General features: G+C 28.8%; 1 long non-coding RNA gene and 1 other non-coding gene across 2 annotated transcripts; both read left to right on the top strand.

Annotated features, from left to right (window-relative positions):
• Nucleotides 1-1744: 1744 nt before the first annotated feature.
• LOC145017247 (uncharacterized) lies at nucleotides 1745-6074 on the top strand. Its single transcript, XR_013666439.1, has 2 exons — nucleotides 1745-1910; nucleotides 5625-6074. It is a non-coding gene; the product is annotated as an uncharacterized LOC145017247 (long non-coding RNA).
• Nucleotides 2315-2403, top strand: LOC145018890 (small nucleolar RNA R21). The gene has a single exon (XR_013667251.1). It is a non-coding gene; the product is annotated as a small nucleolar RNA R21 (small nucleolar RNA).
• Nucleotides 6075-9999: the final 3925 nt, after the last annotated feature.

The following is a 9999-nucleotide window of genomic DNA, read 5'->3' as shown; positions in this document are numbered from 1 at the left end:
TGAGGGGATTATAATGGAAAAACAATTGCTTGATTTTCCATTATAATCCCCTCATATCTTCCATTATACGTCCTTAAAAAATAGATAAGAAAAAGATATGAGGGGATTATAATGGAAAATCAATAGTTGCTGGAAACAGTAAGAAACGAAAAAAAATAACGATTCTTAGAAAATAAAATCTAATTTGTTATCATCGGATTCCACTTTGGAGCTCTTCAAGAGTTGGAAGTAAGAAAGCAAAAAGGGAAGGGAAAAAATCAAAGTGGTGGTGGTATCCGCTCTAATTATATGACATGGTAACAATTTTGTCAGTTTTCTTCTCCCCCGGTACATATATGAATATGGAACGAAAAGTTAATGTGTAATTATATTAGCGACCCTTCAACATCTCAAACCATCTCATAAATAATGATAGTGTTCACCAAACTCTTAAAGGCATCATGCATAAAAGGAGTATGCAAGAAAGCCACCACTCATGAAATTACATTTTTAATCAAATCTATACAGTTTATCTGTAGTTACAAACATGGATCTGTCATTTGTGTAGGTGGGACAAAACCCAATATTTTGAGTTTTGGCACCAACCAATTTCACGATTTGAACCCCGGTGAAAAGATAAATGTTTCTTTGAATTCACCTTAGGAATAGTGAGAACAACAAATTTTTACTTCAGAGCCTATCAAAGCCAAACATATGTCCTATCTTCCTTCTGATTGAAATGGATTTATAAGTCAAAATGAAAAAAGAAATGAATTTACCCTTTACAATAAGAAATAATTAAATTCATAATGTTGATAGATAACAAATTACATTGAAGAAAAAATAAAGCAACACCAACTTTATATGTGAGATAAAGCAATGTATGAATTAACTTTATCCCAACTTTAATTAAAAAGTGACCACTTTACCCCTATACCTAAAAATGGAAAAATTACTCTCTTTTATTTAAAAAAAAAAAAAAAAGGCTTGATGGATGTTCCATGTTGAGAGTTAGAAGTCTAAAATAAGGTCGGGTTAGGAATCCACATAAAGGTAAATGTAGAATTGAATAATAAAATCAAATGATTTAAAATAATAAGTATATATTATTTATGAATATGTTAAAATAAATAAAATCAAATGGTTGTTTATTAACAAGATCGGTCATGAGGAATTAAATATTCTCAAAGGCCCAAAACGCAAAAGAAAAAAAAAGGTTTTGTCGTTATTATAAATTGTTTTTTTAAAATAAAAATATATAATAAAAAAATTGAGTCATATGCGGCTACCCACTTTATTCCTCATCAACATCTCAATGTTTATTAAATTGATTAATATATGATCGATAATATGAAAGTATGTCAAATGTTTGTTGAATATATCTCTAATTGTATTTTAGATTTTATGTTTAACAAATTATAAGACCCAACAAGTTATTTTATAATGCATCTTTTATATTTTCTAATTCAAGTGTTAATTGCTTCATTGTTTAGATTTATTTTGTTTTTTGTTGTGCTACGTCATTAATTGTGAGTATTGTCTTAATTTTTTTTTTTTTTTTAAATATGCAATTTAAATAGAGTATGTTTGTGTAAAAATAAAGATAAAATTTTATAAATATTTGATTTTATATTATCATTTTTTATTATAATATTTCTACATATTATAACCTAATATAAAAAATAAATAATAAATGATTATTCACTTTCAATTTATGGTACTTAAAGAAAAAGCTCTATTTAAAATGGGCCAAGCCCTAGTCACATTTTGGAAGTTCACGTACATCTCTCACTCACCCGTATTAGGGCTTTAAAGAGCTCGACATTTAGCTATAAATATAACTCATAGTCGGTTTATCTTTTCATACTTTAGGGTTCTGGTTTGACGGCTTATCACTTTGGAAGCGGATTCAGAACTGCATGATCTCATAGGTATGCGATCGATGTTCGTTTGAAAAACGAGATTAACCCCTTCAATTCATGATTCCATGTGTTATTTCTTTGAATTTGGAGCATTGTTTATGTTTTCCCTTCCTCTTCTATTTAGTATGATGCATTCGTGCATTGAATCTCAAAAATCCGAAGCTGAAAACTTGTTACTTCTGTTCTGAATCATCAATTCGAGAAATGTTTTTTGATAAATTTTAACAGCAGCCTTTTTTTCTTTCTGTTTAATTTCCTAGTCTGTTTCCCATGGAAGATTTGTTTTCTGAGTTGCTTGTTAATTTTCATGATCGTGTTTTGCGTACTCATTAAATAAGCAACATTTTATGATGCAATTTTAGAGGATTTGATTTGTTCATAGACATTCATATCTGCAAATTGTATTTTTATTTTCCCCCAATGAGGAAATTTACTTAAATTACAACGTTAAAAGTAGTGGACTGATTTCTATACATTGATGAATAGTTCGTTCTGAGGGGTTGTTGCTACTGCAAGCTATGTTTTTGAGCTAAGTTTTTTTTTTTTTTTTTAAAATAGATTTTATTTTTATTTGTCCAATTGAGTTTGTTTACCTTGATTGTTTTTATGTATGGTGTTTGTTTTTAATGAACTTAAAACTTGTGTTTTTATCAACCAAAAGTACTGGTAAATAAAATGATTATGAAAAATTTAACTTGACTTATAAAAAAGATATAAATATTACAAACCAGGAAGATGATAACAAAAATATTAGAGAAGGAATTAATACATTTTAAGTTAAATATAAGATTTGATTTTTATTAAAATACTAATAGAAAATGATTAATCAAATGTTGTATATATAACATTATAAATATATTAACTTAAAGAGAAAACTATAACAAACACAGTAAGGAAATAAAATAAAGTTAAACATATTCATAAACTTATATAAATTAATTTGGAAATGAAAATATTGTTAATAATTGTAAATAATTTATAATAAATAATTAAAGATGAAAAATGTTATAAAAGTAAATAAAATAATAAAGATTAATTAATGTTAAAAGTATAATCTTTAAGGGATTGAACTTTTATATTTTTGTTTTTTTGCCATTCATGGTCAAAAATAATTATTTATTATTAATTATTTAATTGTAAGGGAATGAACTTTTAGGTTTTTTAATTTTATAACAATGTACTTTTAGTTTTTTTGCCATTCATGGTCAAAAATACAATGCAACATCTAATTATCTTGATAAAGAAGACTTTAGTTCCATTAAGGTTAAAATTAAATGAAATTTTATGATAGATTTTTCATACATATGGAATCAACTTATAATGAAATGTGTTTGAAATTTCGTCTTAAGTGATATGAAGGAATTTCACTCTACATTTGTATTTGCAAGTCCAACAACTAATCCTAATCTTGCTTATGGACACACATGTAAACATATTATGTAACATGTTATTAAGTGTAATGAAGCCATTTATAATTTCCAAGAAAGTTGAATTTATTCAACATGAATAATTATAGAAGATCGGGTATTATCACGAGTCAAATTCATGTGTTTTCTTGAATATTTTAAACAAAATACTCAACTGTTGCTTCCATTCTAAACTTCATATAACAAGACACAATTCAAAGGTTACCATATAATTTACTATTACCCAAACATAAATTTTTGGTTAGATGAAAGCTTATTATAAAGTAAAGATCACAAATAAGACAAAACAATCCACTTTCCAATGATTTATCTTTTCATGTAATTCCTATAGGAATACACAAACAATAAGTAGTTTTGTTAACAAATATCAAATAAAGAAGTTGGTGTACCAACCAAATGAAAGGAAAACATTAGATCCCAAGTTTTTTGATAATTAATTCATGTAATTTTTGTTAGGATCGCATAGAGACTGTTTGCTTTTTTAGAAAAATCTTTTCAAATCACTTTTTGCTGCACGGTATAGCATACGCCCAACATTTGTCATTTCGTAGCAGTTTGTTTTGTGGAAGACTTTAAATTATAAAATATTTGTGTAAGTTTGTTTTGTGGAAGAATTTAAATTATAAAATATTTGTGTGTTCTGCTTCAAACAACACTTGATTTGTTTCTTCAAATCTCTTCATCTTTTATTTTTTCAAGTGATTTTTTAAGAAATTGGTATAACTTGATTTTTTTTTTAATTTAATTTTTTTTAAACTTTGATTTACGGACCTGATACAATTTCTTTTTATTATTTCCAAAAAAATTTATAACTTGATTTAAAAAAAAACTTTATTTTTAAATTTTTTTTTACCATTTTATATAATAATATTTTCAGTTACGATTGCATCTTTTTAACATATGTGATTCTTTTATGAATTTTCTAAAAATTGTTTACAATATCTACTTCAATTTTTTTATAATTTTCTTTTTTATTTTGTTTAGAATTAGTTTTTTCTAATAAAAAACTGATAGCTTCTTTTATATTTCTATGGATTTTTTTTTATAAATTTTATATTTTTGTTTCTACATTTTCTTTTTAGTATTCGTTTATTATTTTATTACTAGAATTATTAAAATTTTGGTATTGGTATGTACATATTTGCTAAAAATCAAAGTTACTTTTTATTAGTATTGGAAATCCGATGGCAACAAAAATGAAAAAGAAAACAAGTACACACATTTCATTTAATTTTCGATTCAACTTTTTGTTGTCATTTGTATGGATCGATTTAATATAATTAGGTTTTTCTTGCCAGTTTCTCAATGGATAAACTCTTGAATCGTTGCTTCAAATTGACGTCCATAGATGCTAATTTATCCAAATTCAGATTAGAAGTAGCATCATACATCATTTAGGAGTAGCATCTTGTATTAACATGAATATCATCCAAAAAATTATTGCTCTTCAACAAATCCAAGGGGCAACACAGGCTACCCTTAACTCTATGCTAGTTCCACCACTGGTTTGGAATTACATCGCTGGTTTAAAATTTGATACTTTTCTTGAGGTTTTGGTTTCTATAAAAAAGAAAAAGAAAAGTGACCAAATATGAACAAAAGTTAAAGTTCCCTGTCTTGATCAAAAATTAATTAAGCATTAAAAAATCAGCTGTCACACCCCCAAACAAAATTGACGGAAAAATCTAGGGGCGGAGGACGTCATGTACAGTACCATAACAATGCATAATAATAAACAAGCAACAACATCATCCATTGCATTAATAGTATAATTCAATACAAGTGTGTTCTGTGCAATACTAATAAGTCACCAAAAATGAATAATCAAAATAAAGACGAGTCTTGAAAGTGCTTCGTCTTCTCAAAACCTGTCATCGGTACTTATCTACTGGTGACATGAGAATACAAGTTATTTTGAAAGAGAGGATCAGCATTTAAGTTGGTGAGATCATAAGTATTTAGTGTCAAATGTTGTATAAGTTTGAAGAAAGTGTTTATAAATGTTTGTTGTAAATGTTTGTAAGTGTTTGTAGTAAAGGTTTGCATCTTCTAGAAAATCCTATATTTTCTACTATAAATATAGCTTTCTACCAAGTCCCAAATGTTCTGAATGTTGTTTGTTTGTAAAAGTGAATGTTTTTCCTAAGTATGACTATCATTACCAAAATATAGTTTTACATTACTGTTTATGTGAGAAGATAACAAACTGAATGCAATGAGAAAATAATGATGTACTGTACTATTGTATATAGTAACTATTGTTGTACTAACTACCTTAAACCAATTGTTAATTAAGGTATAATGTGATATGATTGTAACCATGCTTGATCGACTAGTAGAAAACACGACACTCGAAGACGTCAAAATGTTATGACATTCGTCACCCGTAGGCCTGCAGCTCCCACTGTAGCTAACAACAAGGTGTAGGAGGTCAATCCAGTATACATCTATATACAAATTCACGCTCTCCCTGCAGAAGATTCTAGTTACAAAATGTGACACATCAGTATGATGTCATGCCACGAAGTAGTGGCTCACATTAATGCTATAGTATTCTTGTATTTGTATAGTATGCTCTATCTGTTCTAGTGTATTGTATGTTCTCTTTGTATAGTATATAGTATGTTCTCTTTGTATAGTATATAATATGTTCTCTTTGTATAGTGTATAGTAAGTTCCTCCTTATTTCTCATTGTAGTATGTTTTTTATGTTTCTCGTTATAGTATGTTTGAACCGACTTTTGTGTGTTTCATTGTACTAGAAATAGTGAATAGTAGGCTTCTAAACTATACCTATTGTAGTTTACTAGTAATGTTGTTTGAATGACTAAATATGTTTGCACACCTTTTTTACTCAAAGGCATTGAACTAATGTAAGAACTTTTATATCTATACATGTATACATAATATATAACTAAGATTCAAATGACATTCAGATAAACAACCGATACCCTAAGTCCACAACCAAACAAGGAACATGAAATAAAGCGAGTTATTAGTCCTAAGTCCTTTTAACCTTATTTATATAACTATATCTGGATAGACATGATTTTGACAAAATATGAGTTTAAAATAGTTTGATAAAGAGTTTTAGGGGTATGAACTCACCTGCAGTGAATGGTTTGAATGTAAGATCGAAAAAGGATGTTGAGCGCTAAGTGAAATCTCGGGAACAAATGGATCCTAATAAGCATATAATGACATATATATATATATATATATATATATATATATATATATATATATATATATATATATGGATATAATTAGTATATAAGTAACTAATTATGCAAGGAAACCACCTTAGGGACTAGGAAACACTTATATGGAAGTGTTACAATCACAAATGATTGCATCAAAGGGGTTTACGGCCACATAATGGTGTGTATGGCCAAGTGGTGTACGACACATGCGTATACGGCCATGGAGTGTATGGTCATGGAGTGTACGGTCGTACACTTATGGAAGAACTTGAAAAAGAGGTGTGTTATGGTCCTATCTAGCATCCCTTAAGTGTTTATGATCCTATGTTAGGACATGAGGTGTGTTTGAGGCCTAAACATGCACTAAACAAGGGTTTACGACCATATGATGAGTGGACGGCCATACACTCTTGGTGTTCATGCATTTGATGATGATTTAAGGCTTAAAATCAAGTGTTTCTTAAGCTCAACTAGTAGATAGAAGAGATACTCACACTTTTGAAGGCTTCTAAGGAGTTCACGGCCCAAGAATAAGTGTGTGTTCTTGGTGTTCTTTGTGAAAGGTGATGAACTTGAAGATCTAACCCAAAAAGAGATATTTCATGGATGAAAACATGGATCTTCACTAGATAACTCAATGTATCAACTAATCAATGGAAGGAATACTTACATCTCTGAAGATCAAGGTTAAAAACTTGATGATAATTGAGATAGAATCGGATTTCTTACCTTGGAAGTGTGAAAAGTGAGGGAAAAAGGAGGAAATGCTTATATATGGGCAGGAGTTCACGACCATGATGGGTGTACGGTCGTACACCCATGTGGACAGTCGTACACTCCTCTTGAATGAGTGTTTGGCCCGAATGCAACACTTATGACTTAATATAAACTCATCCCTAAACCCAAACCTTGATTGTACTAGGCTTATAATACTCAAACAAACCCTAAAGAATGCTAAAAGATAGCAGAAACGAGTCTGAATTTGATTTAATTGAATGTTGTACAAGATAGAAATTTCGGGTTGTCACATCAGCTACCAACAACAATAATTATAATAAGTAGTTATTTTGGTTATCATTCAAGTTTCATCTTCATTTAAAACTTTAATACTCATTATGTTCCATATTTATTGTCCACTTTTGACTTTTGAAGTTTTTATTCTTCAACTTTGATCTTAAATATTTGTGTTTTTGATTTATAATACTTGATGCAAAATATATGAATGGATTGTGTTTAAATATATTTTCATTGTTATAAGTTACATCAAGTAATATATAACACAAATAAAAATATTTAAGGTCAAAGTTGAAGAATAAAGACTTCAAAACTCAAAAGTGGACAATAAATATGTGATGGAGGGAGTATTTTTTCTTAAACAATGAGACACAGTTGTAAGAGAGAAAAAAATTTATTCTTAAACTTTTGAGATTTTAGACAAATGCTTAGCAGCTTGTTTGAGTTTTTGAGCTTGTTCGCTTCTTGATACTGTTAGATGGGAACAATTTGTAGAATTGCACACCTACAAGAATAACGTCACAATTTATATTTTCTAATGACTTATGAAAGTAAAGAACTTTAATTTTTGTAAAGGTCATTTTTTGTACACCATTTATCAATGAACTTGATTTTGATGTGTATATATATATATATATATATATATATATATATATATATATATATATATTATAACTGATTAGATCGGTATTTTTTAAACATAAAATGCAAGTTCATGGTACATAGTGTATAAAAAATGTCTTAATGTGAATAAAAGTAAAAATGTTAAGCACAACTAAAAGGTAATAGTGATTGAAGTGATTTCATAGGTAGAAACTTTTATTACAAAATAAAATTTTTAAGCATAACTTTCTGGATATATATATATATATATATATATATATATATATATGTATATATATATATATATATATATATATATTTAATTAATTTTTGTTTTTAAAAAAAATTGTTGTCAAACATGATTCATACTATTTATATATATACACAAATTTATATTTATTTCATACTATTTATATATATACACAAATTTATATTTATTGAGTAAACTTTTACACCACAACTCCAAGAAAAGTATAAACATATTTTTTTCTTTTTATATTAATAATTTAATCTTTTAATCTTTATAGGCAACACCATATGTTCATATTTATTAAAGTCATGATAGATCCATAGATGCATTCCATCCAATCAATTACAAAAACCCACCTTCCAAAATTTCAAATGGAAGAAACAACGTGGGAACAAAGACACATTTACAACCACCCCATCTCTCTGTGTCCAATTCTTCATAGCCAGACAAATCCCATGTTACCTCAATTGGGAATACCCTCTAATCTTGTGCCCTAAACACCATGTGTAATACCTATCTTTCATAACCAGGTATCCCTTCTAAAGATATAAAATGATAAGAGACGAGTAAGAAAAATAAAACATGGAGTTAATTTAAATTGAGGAATGCTATTAGCAAAAGATAATTGAGGGATATTGTAGACCGTGTTGAGAGGATTTCGTGTATATAAAGATTGTTGAAAATGGAGTTCATATGAGAAAGTTATGGTCATTTGAAGTTTAGATGAAAGTACGTTGTTATTTTGAGAAAGTCAACTGAAGTCAAAGTCATTGGTCAAAATCTTGATCCTCACGACCTGAATATATACTGTCATGACATTACAACTTGACCCTCACGACGTGAACGATGATTCCTCACGATGTGAGAAATGTTGAGTCACCAAGACACACGACGAGAGAGTACAACACGTGGAGAAACAAGAGGATGTATGATCCTCACGACGTGAGACCTTTCAGAATATAAAAATGAGTGTCTCGTGTCATTTGGGGAGTCTTTTCAAGTGTGGTTCAAAATGTTGTCCGCGTGTCACCCCCTGATCGAGGCGGCGAAATACGTCGGGTTGTGCGACTTAGTTCATGGATCACATGTAAACTAAATATATAGCACAAGTACAATAATGAAAAAACATCCCAAAATCTAAAATTTTACATATTTAGTTAAAGTAAAATCATTGTTTCCAACCAAAACCCAAGTCATAAGTTTCCAGTGTCAATTACAAATATTCCAAAATCAATCATAACATCTCTAAAACATGTCACCGAAGGATGTGTATGATCACGCATTTGCTTTCCTCCGATCATCAGAAGTACCAGAAACCTAACACTTAAACCGTAAGCCCAAGCACATGAATTTTCAAATGGAAAACTAAAGCCTTGTTATTTTATAACTTCATTTTATTACTTCTTTTCCTAGTTATTTTAGTTCATTCCATCTCATTTTAGTTAATATTCATGCATATTTTCTCTTTTTGTTATTTTTCACCTTTATCGGGGTACTTTCTAGTATTTTGAGCTTAATTGCAGGATTTACCGAAGACTATTCCACATGGAGGAATGGAAGGAGTGCGGGACCTTTGGAAGCTTGTGGTTTGCTTATGGACT

Source organism: Lactuca saligna, chromosome 9 (genome assembly GCF_052625555.1).
Source record: "Lactuca saligna cultivar CGN05327 chromosome 9, ASM5262555v1, whole genome shotgun sequence".
Classification (NCBI taxonomy): Eukaryota; Viridiplantae; Streptophyta; class Magnoliopsida; order Asterales; family Asteraceae; genus Lactuca; species Lactuca saligna.
Note: the sequence above shows the minus strand (reverse complement) of the source record. Positions and strands in the feature narration are given on the sequence as shown.